The sequence below is a fragment of the Haliotis rufescens genome, unplaced genomic scaffold, assembly GCF_023055435.1.
Source record: "Haliotis rufescens isolate VD_foot unplaced genomic scaffold, xgHalRufe1.0.p SCAF_71, whole genome shotgun sequence".
Classification (NCBI taxonomy): Eukaryota; Metazoa; Mollusca; class Gastropoda; order Lepetellida; family Haliotidae; genus Haliotis; species Haliotis rufescens.
Genome location: NW_025964363.1, coordinates 22079 through 38567, shown reverse-complemented (window position 1 = coordinate 38567; position 16489 = coordinate 22079). Strand labels below are relative to the sequence as shown.

Below are 16489 nucleotides of genomic sequence, written 5' to 3'. Positions count from 1 at the left end.
AATTGTAATACTCTTGACTGTCTTTCACCAGCGATGACGATTCAGCTGCTGACTGACATCCTACAAAACTATATGGATGTAATCATGGTTGCCTCCTGCTGGATATGTCAATGTCAAGTCTACTTTCTGTGTTAAAGTCTAACCTCTGCCCTGACGTGTACAGATTAAAACATAGGTAACACAACGTACTGTCACATAATGTAAAATTTATATGTGTATGTGCAATGGCGTCTAAACATGTGACATACCGCTGTTACAACGTGGAGCTCTCTTCCCTGAAGTCGCCTCTCTTTCTGGTTCCTGAAATAACTGCAACCGCCCACCTCTTGTCATGTGAGGTAGATCACGTGAGGTAGATCACGTGATCTGGTATGTGCAGGTATGTACTTGTATCTCATTAGAAGCAGCTTTGTACGACTCTCTTCAGATCTGTACAATCAAGCCACCACTCCAGTATGCAAGAGTTTGACAGTTTGACCATTAGGCATTTATTTAAAATAATCTGTGCAATTTCTTTTGTTATTTCAATCAAACGTGAACTGATACAAGGTGTATTTTTCGAGAGAATGTATTGTAACACAGGGAGGAGTTGTCCCCCTTAGACCATAATATTGCATATTGAGCTTGGTTGCTGCTCATGACCCTTAGGTTTTTTTCTGTTTAAGGGCGGTGGGGTAGTCTAGTGGTAAAAGCGTTCGCTCGTCACGTGTGACGCTTATTTACAGACAGCCGTCGTATAGCTGGAATATTGCTGAGTGCGGCGTTAAACAACAAACGAACAAAAATCATTTCTGGTGTCCCCCGCCGTGATATTGATGGAATATTACAAAAAGCAGTGTAAAACCATACTCACTCACTCAATATCCGGTTTTTTTGGAATAGGTCTTCAGTAACCCATGCTTGCCGCCAAAGGCAACTATGCTAGTCGTAAGAGGCGACTAACGGGATCGGGTGGTCAGGGTAGGTGACTTGGTTGATGCATGTCATCGTATCTCAATTTGATCGATGCTCATGATGTCAATCACTGGATTGTCTGGTCCAGACTCGATTATTTCCAGACCGCCGTCAAATAGCTGGAATAATGCTGAGTTCGGTGTTAAACAACAAACAAACAATGTGGCCGCGGAATATGAAAAGGACTCTAAGATGTCATGGATGCGTTGAGGAAGACTGCGATTGATGATGATTAGTAGCCAGTAGCCTCCCGGGAAAATCGCTGTCCAAATTGCCTTACCAAGAAAAGACTTGTGCTATCCAAGGTGAGGCAAACGTTAGAAAGCTGAAAATTATGAGTGGATAGAATCGTTAGCACAAGACCTGGAGGCGAAGTTTCTCGATTCCGGGGATGGTATAAACTTGACCTTTGTAGTTCAAAAAGGGGGCGATGATAACTTCACGTCAGAGATGTGGACCTACGCCAGTGTAGGCGTCTTGAAAGATGATTACTGACAAAGGAGTGGATATATCTGGGATACTTGACTGTCTGAAATACATGCTAGATGGCAGTCACCTTGCATAGAAATACGTATGGGGAGATATGGGAAAAGATATGAATTATTACATGGTAAAGTGTCAGTGCTCATACTTGGACTTAAAGGACGGTAAAAAGTGGATCACCCAGGTAGTTTCCTCGCAAAGGTTGACCTCAAGGGTGGTTCAGATCAATACGACTGCACCCAAGTAACCATGATCAGTGTTGTGCTGTACTACCTATACTTGTAGCATAAAAAGCTACCTTTGGCTGCAGCAAAGAGCCCTAAGATATTTCAAACCTTCAGTTCGGCAGTGTGTTGCCTAACGAAAGTGCGGTATAACATGAGGGTTTATAGCCCACATAGAGACTGATTGTGTACAGTTCAGTCGAAGAATGTGCAGGAGCTCTGGCTAAGTTGATTTCTGTGTTGCAGATGATGTCTTGCCGACTTGAGGGACACTAAAAGTTGATCACCCCAGGCAGTTTCCTCGCAAAGATTGACCTCATAGTTGCGTACTGATCTTTATTACTTGCCAGATCACACGTTGAAGAGATCATTGGTTTAATAAACATACAGCTGTATCACACATTGTGTAAGACCAAAGCCCGTGTTAGTGTACTGCAGGAACAAGATTCACGAACAAATATTGAAATCTCTGAACATCCCAGGGCTTATTCAACGACAACGAACCAAGTCAGCGAGCCTGACCACCCGATCCCATTAGTCGCCTCTTTCATACCCATTTGAATATGATTACACACCCATAGTAATATGATAACATACCATAGGAAAGAAGCCCATCTATAAAAGGTACCATACACCGAATATTAACAGGAATCTAATCCTTCGGTAGAGAAGCTCCAATTGCTTCCATTGCCAATAGCTTGCGTTTGCTACACATTTGAATATAACGACGATATACATTACTCCTCCTGAATCTAACATCTTGGATCTGCCGCCCGGTAAACCCTATTTCAAACACCCAACTAGCTCCCCCCTTTCTGAAAGTATGGCCTGTCAATACGTCACTCACGCCCCTTTCCTGTAAAATATGATTTATAACTCCAATAAAAATGTCATAAGACAAGGCATTATGTTGCTTATCACACACTAGTTGTATTATTAGGTGCACGTGTTCATGTCACAGTAACAAGGTCCGCATGACACATTATCTCAATTGAGTAGACAGTTGTTCATGCTGTCAGTCACTGGACTGTCTGGTCCAGATTCGATTATTTACAACCACCCTCATATAGCTGGAATATTCTAGGTCAGCGTTAAACAGCAAACTCAAAACACACTTTATTTGTTGGATGTTTTATCATCAAATCTTCATCCTCGGCAAAATTGTAACATCCAGGCCCCTACCCATTAGAATAAAAGAACACAAGACATCTCAGCCATCTCCGACCACACCCAAACCCACCCCGATCACAACATCCAGTGGAACAACATCAAGATCCTGGCCAACAACCAATCAGACTACAAAATCAGGAAACTCCTAGAAGCCATCCACATCAAAAGGATCCAGCCAGCAATGAACAGAGACCAAGGCTATTACATCCCGCCTGCTTACCATCACCTAATTGCTAAATCCCTTTGTCCATCCAATTAATCCAGTGGCTTCCATCATCTCCATCAGTCTGCTTGTTTACTCTGCTTGTTTACTCTGTGTTCATTAGTCATCCACTGGCTTATAATTATCTTAATCACCTCTCTGTGTCCATCAACTAGTCACTGTATAAACTTAGATGTCAATAAGTGTATATATACCTATGTTGTTCAGCCCTATCTATCGGCCTTAGGCGTATTCTTAATCAAAACGGAACTAATAAAACGCATCTAAAAACATAATAACCTACCAAATCAAAATCACATAAACAAACAAACATCCACCATACCCAGCTCCCTTAGTTCTCCTCCCCAACCCCATTGGCATCTATTTCAAATCTCAAAATTCCCAAATTATATTTAAGCAACCCCTAAAGCCCCCTTTTAGGGTTGCACAGACCACCTTCGCACCTTTCGGAAACACATAAAATGGCCTGGCCGGGCCCGTGTGCGAAATACGCATCAGTCGGAAAGCGCACGTTAAATCTCCAAAGTAAGTAAGTAAGTAAGTAAGCCCTATCTATCACTTGCTTGATAAAGGTGTTAGGATCTACACCGAAACGTCGCACTAATTGTAATAAAGAAGTTGTTCATCCATAGAACTCGTCTTTCTTCATCACACTAACTTCTAAATGGCACTCAAAGAAATTTGTAGTTGAACAATGGATAATGCCATCAAGTCATTTTGCATATGAGCAAGTCCGTGTTGTGTTTTCCGTATTACAGCTAAAGAAAGGGCAACACCCTATTTGTGCCACAATATACCAACACCCAAGTCAGACTAAAACATTCCATGTACCCCACTTAGTTCACAGAGTGAAAATATAACTGTTAATAATTCGGACCAAGTACGATACACGGGTATACATTTTCTCCTGAAATGTTTTTGCATGTCTGTGATGTCACGTGTACGTAGCCTCTTAATGCTGAGGTAGGTGTGTAGAGACAATGCAGGATTCAGGAGCTGAAGATATTGCACTGCTTTGTTCTTCAAACCAGCTAGGATAATTCAGTGTTTCTGAAGCAATGTTTTACAAGTGACTTGACGAGAGTTTCCTTGGGTGTAAACAATGATGTACAGAATGTTTGTCTGTGAATGACAGATGTATGTTGCACGAGTCACTCTGTCCACATCCGGTCACATGACACATTGAGACTTGAATAATACACTAGGGGTCGTATACAGAAATATATACATAGGGAATTAGTTGAAACCAAGGGGAAACAGCTTTCTGGTCATTGGTTAGATATTCACATGTATTAGCCATGTGTGGGCTGGTGTTTAAATCTAACTTTGGTTAGACATTTTGCATTTCTTAACTTGGTACAGACGATCAGTTGAACCATGATACTGTCAGTCTAAGTTGGTACAAAATCTACATACAGTAAAGTAAGTTTGTAACGAACCAGCGGATATAACGAACTGTTTTTTAGGTCCCGTACAGTTGCTGTATATATGCTGTATATATGCTAATAATGAACTACGGTTATATCGAACTAAAATTTGTGGTCCCCTTGAGTCCGTTATAACCGTAGTTTACTGTACAAGAAACAGTGCAGGCGTTGGTCAAAGAGGCATTACATACTTGAGGCCTATGAACATATCCAATCTGCCATGTGGCTACTTCAATAAGTGCAGCACTAAAGGAGTGGAGGACATCGGGGAAGTTTTGAAGTTGAAAGAATACGAACACAGGGGACTTTTTATGGATAACATTATTCTTTGTGACGACGTTTCTTGTTACTTCTTGTCCCTTCATCAGGTGAATGCTGAGTAACTACATGGAGTTAATATACATATGTATGACGATACTTTTACACAAGGTGGAATAAATGTACAAAAATAACAATATAATGACGACGCCAATGATGTTTACAGGAGAGAAGCCAATTACAGTGAAGGTCTAGTGATTGGCCTGGACGTAACAAGAAGGAGCCGACAATGGTAACACAAACACTCACTAATACAGGAGAGAAGCCAATTACAGTGAAGGTCTAGTGATTGGCCTGGACGTAACAAGAAGGAGTCGACAATGGTAACACTAACACTCACTAATACAGGAGAGAAGCCAATTACAGTGAAGGTCTAGTGATTGGCCTGGACGTAACAAGAAGGAGCCGACAATGGTAACACTAACACTCACTAATACAGGAGAGAAGCCAATTACAGTGAAGGTCTAGTGATTGGCCTGGACGTAACAAGACGGAGCCGACAATGGTACCACTAACACTCACTCACTAATACAGGAGAGAAGCCAATTACAGTGAAGGTCTAGTGATTGGCCTGGACGTAACAAGACGGAGCCGACAATGGTAACACTAACACTCACTCACTAATACAGGAGAGAAGCCAATTACAGTGAAGGTCTAGTGATTGGCCTGGACGTAACAAGACGGAGCCGACAATGGTAACACTAACACTCACTCACTAATACAGGAGAGAAGCCAATTACAGTGAAGGTTTAGTGATTGGCCTGGACGTAACAAGAAGGAGCCGACAATGGTAACACTAACACTCTCTCACTAATACAGGAGAGAAGCCAATTACAGTGAAGGTCTAGTGATTGGCCTGGACGTAACAAGACGGAGCCGACAATGGTAACACTAACACTCACTCACTAATACAGGAGAGAAGCCAATTACAGTGAAGGTCTAGTGATTGGCCTGGACGTAACAAGAAGGAGCCGACAATGGTAACACTAACACTCACTCGCTAATACAGGAGAGAAGCCAATTACAGTGAAGGTCTAGTGATTGGCCTGGACGTAACAAGACGGAGTCGACAATGGTAACACTAACACTCGCTAATACAGGAGAGAAGCCAATTACAGTGAAGGTCTAGTGATTGGCCTGGACGTAACAAGAAGGAGCCGACAATGGTAACACTAACAGTGTGGCAATCAAGATGTACATTTGTAGTTGATGATGTCACAAATGGACTTTTTGACTCATACCTTTCACAGGTACCATTATCAAGGAACATTTAAGTTTGTGTTTTACTGAAGAGCTGATTCATCATTTTTCTGTTTCATAGAATTGTATTCGTTTTATGACAACATCTAAATATTCATGTTGCAAGTTGGCATTTTCTTCTCAGTGTGGTTAAAATATCCATTTTCACAAGAGCAGGCGAATTAACTTGGAACTGCATGGAACAAGACCCACCTTGTTCCACTTTGAGTTGCCCCGTGGCGTAGTACGTACGAAACGGGATAGCACAATACCTCCGGTAGTCCACACAAGGTCGGGAGTCTGAACATGTTTAATGGCTACAGTAATGTAGGTGCCTCACTCACTCACTCACTATTGACTACAGTAATATAGGCCCCTCACTGACTAACTCACTCACTAAGGGCTACAGTAATGTAGCCCCCCTCACTCACTCACTAATGTCTTCAGTAATATAGGCCACTCACTCACTCACTCAGTAAGGGCTTCAGTAATGTAGCCCCCCTCACTCACTCACTAAAGGCTCACTCACTCACCAACTCACTCACTCACTCACTCACTCACTAATGACTACAGTAATGTAGACAACTCACTCACACAAACAACGACCACTCCTGAATCATGCATATCTACTTTTCTTCGGACACATCATAGGATGGTTTTTGGATGGACAGGGTTGACTATTGATGAAATCAAACAAGCAGCTAAATAGATGGCGACCTCTTAAAGTATACTTTGATGAAGATATAAGCAAAATGGTGGATACAGAAGCTGTCACAGTTGGGTAAAGATCCATACAGTTGCTTGTTAATATCATACAACTCATTACCCGGGAAGGACAACGTGCCATACATAATAAGGCAATCTTGGCGACCTCTGACTTTGTCATATCGATGCCGGTGTCGTAGACTGGCAAGTGGCATGGTATGTGGGCTATGTGTTGGTACACTGAATGAGTGAAACATGAATAAACCTTAGAGCTTTGATAAAAGCATCTGTGTTTTTATTGATACATTCTGTTTCAAACACTGAACTATTCTTGTCTCCAGAAAAGTAAAGTAGAGTAGTTTTATTAATAAAAATGACATACGGAAATAGATCAAGGCAAATTATCCAATCAATTAAATTAGCCACAGAAGTGATATTAGTATTTATATCAATTAACCTATCACCACCTGTCAATATAACAACATGATTGACAACAAGTCAAAAAGTGTGAAATGACAAATCATTTGCAAAATGTTTTACTGTGCATTTGACTATTATATACAGATCTCAACACGTTTAGCAATTACAAATGTATCACTAACTTTTGGCATACACAATGATGGATGAAATATGTCACTCATTCACAGTGTGAAAAACATTACTATCTCCATACCTGTAACATGGCATGTTATTAGAAATATAAAGATTAAATGACAAAATATAAGTTGATGACATTCTCTTGCTTGCATTTTGTTGTGTGTGCTGTTAACTCCGCTCTTGTGACAGGTTCAATACTACTTGCTCACACTTGTTTCTGATAAAATGCAACATCGTCAGCTGATATCATGACGTCTTTGAGAGGCATTTAGAAGTTGGAGTACGAAGTAATATAGAAGTTGTCCATCCACCCTTAGGTAAGGCGGTTGAAGGCGTATATTTCCGCCTTGTGGACAACAGCCGCAACTTCAAAGGAAAGATGTATCACATTTGGCAGCCTGACCACACTATTGGGTCATTTCAAGCTCAATTACTTCGTCATTTGGTTGTGCGGCATAGGCATAAAAAGACCGTGAGATGTAACTTACAAATGATACAATTCTTCGCTCATATACAGCTATTTATATATAAATGTTGACTATGGGAAACTGGGATTTTCCTCGTCCTTGAAATTAAATCACGAAATATCACGATTATTATCTGCATGTGTGTTAATACTTATAAAGAGAAAACAAGCCAATCCCCCGTAAAAAATATTACTTACAGTGATGTAAAAAAAATCAAAAGGCGCTTTTCAAGAAACAGCCATTTTGCTGGCGACAAACATTTGATCACGTGATTACTATCTGGGTAAGCCTCGGCAGTCATGTGACTATATTGAGGCTATATTTAGCAACGCATCCGGCTGACATTCATTACCAGTCCGTGTCATGTGGATATAGTATTTGCAAAGCGCTGTAAGTGAATGAGTGAGTATGGTTTTATGCCGCTTTTAACAACATTCCAGCAATATCACGGCGGGGGACATCAGAAATTGGCTTTACACATTGAAACCATTTTGGGGAATCGAACTCGGATCTTCGGCGTGACGAGCGAACGCTTTAACCACTTAGCTACCTCACCACTCATAAGCGCTATGAGCATTCGTCACCACTCGCCCCTTTCCGTAACCTGCAAGAAGACTCGTCCCCTTATCGATGAATGTTATGTGCGAAAATACGACAAACCAATCAGAATGCGCGTATGACTTCAAGTACTTCGGTCAAAGAATCCCTTTAGAACAATATTTGATTTTACATATGTCTTGCATTTAAAAATATATCCATGATACATTTTAAGGTGTTCAACCATACTGTATAATAATGTAAGTCCCGATGTGTTTTACCCCGAATAGCATCAGGAATATATATGATATATGGAGGAAATATACGTGAATTCTTTTAGCTATGCCCGTTTGCGCTTAGACGGAACCCAGTCGCAAAGATGACCACGAGAGGGGCACGGATCGCTATTCTGCTTGTCCCGGAATAACACGAGTTGGTCACGAATGCGCTATAAGTTCACTGCTAAATATAACCACTCGCAGCCCCTGACTGCTGATTCTTTGAGGATTGTGTGTCAGGGTAGGTACCCAATACCTGATACTTGTCGAAATAACGGCTACAACGGTCATCGAGTGTCTTTCTCGGTCATGATTGCATGTTGTTTTGTGCACCGATGACGTTGATAGCAGCTTCTATATTCAGTGTTGGTTTGTCAGGTCCAGAATCAATGTAAACGTTTGTGTCATGACACGTGGTACAGCTTGGGTATTGCCGGCGATTTCGCCATACACTCACTCACTCACTCACCCACTGAAGCGGGATAGCGACTTTAATATTACTGTTCCATGACCTTCACGGCATGTGAGTGAGTGTGGTTCAACGCCGCTTTGAACACCTCTCCAGGTATATTTCGGAGAAGTAACGTGATGTGGGGCAAGCCGGAAGTGCTGCAGGTCTTACACGTTTACCCCTTTGGTGAAATCCACGAACACTGGCATAGTGGTAACAAACCTAGAAACATAATATTGGCGAACCACCCACTATCACCCACTATCACAGGCACGCAATTTCGCGCAAGTATAGGCAACAGGGTTCGTACTCACTCACTCACTCACTCACCCAACCACCCACCCTACCACCCATCCACTCACTCGCTCACTCACTCACTCAGATCTTTGTTTAGCGGTAGCAAGAACTAAGATCTGATTTTAATAATATTGATGAAGATTCGGGCTAGCATTAGTCTTCAGCATCCATATTTGTGAGATCACTGATAGTATTGGGTGGTCAGGCTCGCTGACTTGGTTGATGCATGTCATCGTGTCCCAATTACGTAGATCGATGTTCATGATGTCAGTCACTAGATTGTCTGGTCCAGACTCAATTATTTACCGCCGTCATATAGCTGGAATATTGCTGAGAGCAGCATTAAACAACAAACAAACAAACAAGCATATTTTCACAACAATGTACCACGAACATGCACTGTGCAGTATTTTTTTGTTGTGATTAAATTTAAATTTAACACGTATAAATTTAAAGTCACATCACGACCTACTTTAGAATTCAGCACCAGAAATTTCACAAACATGCCACATCCTATCACGTAATTTGCAAAATTTTGTTGCAAGTCTATATAGCTGAAATATCGCTGAATGCGGCGTTAAACAACAAACAAAACTCTCCTGCACACTATTTAACTCATTATTGTTCGCTCTTTCACAAAAACATTTTGTTTTGTTTACCTACATTGTGTGCCACAGCATCAACGCAGAATACTTTGTACGAACATTAAATATTCTGCTTGGCACAATGAACATCGCCATGTCGGCCCGCCCTTTTTATTTCAGTAGATAACTCGATAAGATTGTGTCTCCCGGCATTCATGTAATTCTATACTTATCACCGTCGTAGGTATTGTTGCATAATTACGCGGCTCGGCGTTAAGCTTGAATGGCTCATACAGAAAACCGAGTTTCACATGTTATCATGAACTATGACAATAGCACAATGACATTTCAAACGCTGAAACCACGACATGGATCAGATGTTTCCACCCGGCACATCAACCACCCAGCCCATGAAACACTTCTCTGTCATGGCGGACCCTGTACTCACCACATGAACACACACAACGTCATCTGTCAACACCCAGACGCCATGGCTGTCATCGAGGTAGTATGTAAATATGTGAGTTACATTTTTGAAATATTTCAATAACGCTGAATTCCGATGTCTAATACTCGTTATCCGGTATCCCAGCTTAAAATATTACGGGCGTGTCACTGCAATGTATTCTCGCAGGACAAAAATATACTACTCAATAGAAGTTAATTCTTTCATAGTCTTTCATCTGTCATGCTCTCAAATAATCGAGCCGTCCTTATCTTCTTTTGAGTAGTATACATGTAATAATCGCCTGCATGCGTGTTAAGTTGCAATATGTTTGCTTAACAAGATCATACCGATTGATAACTTTACCATTTGAATTCAGACTTCATTGTCTTCGGGATCTGGAAATACTTTTAAGGACAATGGCACTTTATGGCCACGGTTAATTCCTTACCGACTCTATGACCTTAAAATACATCTCTTATCTCGAAGTGTGGATAGCTCGACGTAATTTAGATAGTTATCCTCTCTGAGATTGTATTGTATGTAACTTGTATTCAAAACTCTTTAGTTTCGGTTTAGTTAGTCGTATGATGGGTACCGGGAAGTATGACCTATAGTGTAAAAGTTGCATGACTGTGTCAAAGAGTAATAAATATATTCCTGTAGTGTTTATATGGAATCATTTGCAATGCGGCAACATGTTTTTCTTTCATTTTCCTCAAGGGGATTCGTACATATTCACAATCATTTGTGTGTTACGATGCAGTTTCGTATTCCTTATTGATATGACCTTGAGGGTACAGACCATTTGTGATGTCGTAAAAAAAACCTCACGATCAGGGTTGTAGGAAGTCTAGTGGTTGTTGCGAAGACTTTGGTTCGATTCTGGAATGTGATAGTTGGAATGTGTGAATGGATGCCTGGTTAGAAACAGGCCTAGAATTGCTCTCTTGTTACTCCCATAAGGTCCAGCAAGCCTTGAAACTCCCCATCCCGAAACGTCTCGAACGATCGAGCCTCTCATGTTTGTAAACTACCAGGGGAGGTAACTCTAAATTCCAATACCTGCCACCGAAGCTGTTCAAATCTGATCACGACAGCAATTGATATTTTTTTACAATCAGTTCAATCATTGGCTGCCACTGATAATTACTACAAATATTTTACATTTTATTGTTAATAGTGATACTAAAACTACATACATACAACAATGTATGTAGGTGGAATGTAGATATAAAGCAAAACAAATTCCTGATGAGGCAACCGTCCCGGGATGTTCAGAGGCTGTCTCCCCCCGATTTTATGTCTATTTGAAGCCGAATCGAAATAACATTCATTGCTCCGTTCGGTCAGAATAGACCGGAAATCAATTGCATAAATGTTCGAATCGAATTTACCAAGAATTATGCGAGTCTCCTTCACATAAAAACTGCCAAACTGAATAGAAGTGAGGTTAGAAGATTATCCTCTTAGTGCAGACCCCGTCTTGCAATGGTGCGTCACGCTGTCTCGAGTAATGATGTAATTAATGTCCCGGAGAGAGTGCAGATCAGGTTTGGGGGCGTACACTGCCGTAGGAGGAACTATTGTCTGACAAAATGCAAAATCGTCAGCTGATATCATGACTTCTTTGAGAAGTTGAAGTACGAAGTAATATAGAAGTTGTCCAACCATCCTTATTCAGCTGATACCCTAGTTTCCTGCATATGCAATAAAGGCAAATTGATTATATACTAGTATATGTAAAGACTATTTAAACATATATGTATAATCATTTAGTAGTTTGATGCCACGTATTAACGTGATTAACTTGGGTGAGCGATCAAGCAGTAACTGTTCACCAGAATAAACAACGTTTACACTTTACACATGGGATTTCTGTTCCAGACAGGACATGTTTTCAGTCATTGCTATAGAACACCAAACTTGTTTGTATGAAAGTAGCAGCCGAACAATAACTTTTTATGACGCATTTTGTTCAGAAGATCAAACATGTCCAGTGAGCAATAAATTGCTTTTGTAAAACCTCAGGACAAATTATAGATTTATGAATATTCCGAGGCTCCGGAAGAGCATATTAAGAGCATAAAGAGATACATATTTCTGCACAGAGTTATGTCCCTTTGATACCTGTCAAACCATACTATGTCCCTTGTAAACCATCAATACAAATTCATCTGCATGGGTGTACAGCATTGTTTTCCTTGAACATCGCTACGGCAAAGATTTCCTTATCTCCTATGTGTCTGGGATATGACTGATGGAGAGCGTATTATCCGAATTGGGTTGAATCTTGTTACTATTATACTCTACTCAATACCACAGATTGTTGAAATAACAGATACAGATTAGTACATTTACAGAACTCAACCAGTTCTCACAGCATCCACACAATATTATATCCGCTGTAGATCACCGAACGCTAGTGGTATTTTATAAGAGTTAAACGCCCCTTTAAAACATTAGGAGATGGGTTGTCGAAATTGATAATCTGAAGACAGATAGCATGCGCAATTATGTGAACATGTTACTCCATGATAACACACGTCAGATATATATTACACTACACAACACAACATTACTGTTCTTTGAACAACACATAACAACAATACTGTCCAATATCATCTGGCTGTGTCACGTGATCTCTCGGGTTGTGTTGTCCTCATTCAGTGCTGTCATTGTGCGTTCCTTTCACAAATGTACTGGTGCTAGGTCTACTTGAGAAGTATTTCTATCAGGTCAGACTACTACTGGTGCTAGATCTACTTGAAAAGTACTTCTATCAGGTCAGACTACTACTGGTGCTATGTCTATTTAAGAAGTACTTCTATCAGGTCAGACTTCTATTGGTTCTAGGTCTACTTGAGAAGTACTTCTATCAGGTCAGACTACTACTGGTGCTAGGTCTACTTGAGAAGTACTTCTATCAGGTCAGACTTATACTGGGGCTAGATCTACTTGAGAAGTACTTCTATCAGGTCAGACTACTACTGGTGCTTGGTCTACTTGAGAAGTACTTCTATCAGGTCAGACTACTACTGGTGCTAGGTCTACTTGAGAAGTACTTCTATCAGGTCAGACTTCTACTGGTGCTAGGTCTACTTGAGAAGTACTTCTATCGGGTCAGACTACTACTGGTGATAGGTCTACTTGAGAAGTACGTCTATCAGGTCAGACTACTACTGGTGATAGGTCTACTTGAGAAGTACTTCTACTAGTGCAAGGTCTACTTGAGAAGTACTTCTATCAGGTCAGATTTCTACTGGTGCTAGGTCTACTTGAGAAGTACTTCTATCAGGTCAGACTACTACTGGTGCAAGGTCTATTTGAGAAGTACTTCTATCAGGTCAGATTTCTACTGGTGTTAGGTCTACTTGAGAAGTACTTCTATCAGGTCAGACTTCATATGGTGCTAGATCTACTTGAGAAGTACTTCTATCAGGTCAGACTACTACTGGTGCTAGGTCTACTTGAGAAGTACTTCTATCAGGTCAGACTTCTACTGGTGCTAGGTCTACTTGAGAAGTACTTCTATCAGGTCAGACTTCTACTGGTGCTAGGTCTACTTGAGAAGTACTTCTATCAGGTCACACTAAGGTCTACTTGTGAAGTACTTCTATCAGGTCAGATTTCTACTGGTGCTAGGTCTACTTGAGAAGTACTTCTATCAGGTCAGACTACTACTGGTGCTAGATATATTTGAGAAGTACTTCTATCAGGTCAGATTTCTACTGGTGTTAGGTCTACTTGAGGAGTACTTCTATCAGGTCAGACTACTACTGGTGCTAGGTCTACTTGAGAAGTACTTCTATCAGGTCAGACTACTATTGGTGCTAGGTCTACTTGAGAAGTTCTTTTATCAGGTCAGACTTCATATGGTGCTAGGTCTACTTGAGAAGTACTTCTATCAGGTCAGACTACTACTGGTGCTAGGTCTACTTGAGAAGTACTTCTATCAGGTCAGACTTCTACTGGTGCTAGGTCTACTTGAGAAGTACTTCTATCGGGTCAGACTACTACTGGTGATAGGTCTACTTGAGAAGTACGTCTATCAGGTCAGACTACTACTGGTGATAGGTCTACTTGAGAAGTACTTCTACTAGTGCAAGGTCTACTTGAGAAGTACTTCTATCAGGTCAGATTTCTACTGGTGCTAGGTCTACTTGAGAAGTACTTCTATCAGGTAAGACTACTACTGGTGCAAGGTCTATTTGAGAAGTACTTCTATCAGGTCAGATTTCTACTGGTGTTAGGTCTACTTGAGAAGTACTTCTATCAGGTCAGACTTCATATGGTGCTAGATCTACTTGAGAAGTACTTCTATCAGGTCAGACTACTACTGGTGCTAGGTCTACTTGAGAAGTACTTCTATCAGGTCAGACTTCTACTGGTGCTAGGTCTACTTGAGAAGTACTTCTATAAGGTCAGACTTCTACTGGTGCTAGGTCTACTTGAGAAGTACTTCTATCAGGTCAGACTAAGGTCTACTTGTGAAGTACTTCTATCAGGTCAGATTTCTACTGGTGCTAGGTCTACTTGAGAAGTACTTCTATCAGGTCAGACTACTACTGGTGCTAGATATATTTGAGAAGTACTTCTATCAGGTCAGATTTCTACTGGTGTTAGGTCTACTTGAGGAGTACTTCTATCAGGTCAGACTACTACTGGTGCTAGGTCTACTTGAGAAGTACTTCTATCAGGTCAGACTACTATTGGTGCTAGGTCTACTTGAGAAGTTCTTTTATCAGGTCAGACTTCATATGGTGCTAGGTCTACTTGAGAAGTACTTCTATCAGGTCAGACTACTACTGGTGCTAGATCTACTTGAGAAGTACTTCTATCAGGTCAGACTTCTACTGGTGCTAGGTCTACTTGAGAAGTACTTCTATCGGGTCAGGCTACTACTGGTGATAGGTCTACTTGAGAAGTACGTCTATCAGATCAGACTACTACTGGTGATAGGTCTACTTGAGAAGTACTTCTACTAGTGCAAGGTCTACTTGAGAAGTACTTCTATCAGGTCAGATTTCTACTGGTGCTAGGTCTACTTGAGAAGTACTTCTATCAGGTCAGACTACTACTGGTGCAAGGTCTATTTGAGATGTACTTCTATCAGGTCAGATTTCTACTGGTGTTAGGTCTACTTGAGAAGTACTTCTATCAGGTCAGACTTCTACTGGTGCTAGGTCTACTTGAGAAGTACTTCTATCAGGTCAGACTTCTACTGGTGCTAGGTCTACTTGAGAAGTACTTCTATCAGGTCAGACTTCTACTGTGCTAGGTCTACTTGAGAAGCACTTCTATCAGGTCAGACTACTACTGGTGCAAGGTCTACTTGAGAAGTACTTCTATCAGGTCAGACTACTACTGGTGATAGGTCTACTTGAGAAGTACTTCTACTAGTGCAAGGTCTACTTGAGAAGTACTTCTATCAGGTCAGATTTCTACTGGTGCTAGGTCTACTTGAGAAGTACTTCTATCAGGTCAGACTTCTACTGGTGCTAGGTCTACTTGAGAAGTACTTCTATCAGGTCAGACTTCTACTGGTGCTAGGTCTACTTGAGAAGTACTTCTATCAGGTCAGACTTCTACTGGTGCTAGGTCTACTTGAGAAGCACTTCTATCAGGTCAGACTACTACTGGTGCAAGGTCTACTTGAGAAGTACTTCTATCAGGTCAGACTACTACTGGTGATAGGTCTACTTGAGAAGTACTTCTACTAGTGCAAGGTCTACTTGAGAAGTACTTCTATCAGGTCAGATTTCTACTGGTGCTAGGTCTACTTGAGAAGTACTTATATCAGGTCAGACTACTACTGGTGCTAGGTCTACTTGAGAAGTACTTCTATCAGGTCAGACTTCTTATGGTGCTAGGTCTACTTGAGAAGTACTTCTATCAGGTCAGACTACTACTGGTACTAGGTCTACTTGAGAGGTACTTCTATCAGGTCAGACTTCTACTGGTGCTAGGTCTACTTGAGAAGTACTTCTATCAGGTCAGACTACTACTGGTGCTAGGTCTACTTGAGAAGTAGTTCTATCAGGTCAGACTACTACTGTTGCTAGGTCTACTTGAGAAGTACTTCTATCA

General features: G+C 41.0%; 1 protein-coding gene across 2 annotated transcripts in view; it reads right to left on the bottom strand.

Moving 5' to 3' along the window:
- Positions 1-16489, bottom strand: part of LOC124111531 (tripartite motif-containing protein 42-like) — a 39880-nt gene that overhangs the window by 6265 nt on the left and 17126 nt on the right. Inside the window, exon 1 of one of the 2 annotated variants that reach the window (XM_048388429.1) lies at positions 249-355. The exons of the other annotated variant lie outside the window; for it this stretch is intronic. The gene's annotated coding sequence lies outside the window, so the exon portion shown is untranslated. Of the gene's footprint in view, positions 1-248; positions 356-16489 lie in introns of those variants that run through there. 2 annotated transcript variants of the gene reach the window in all.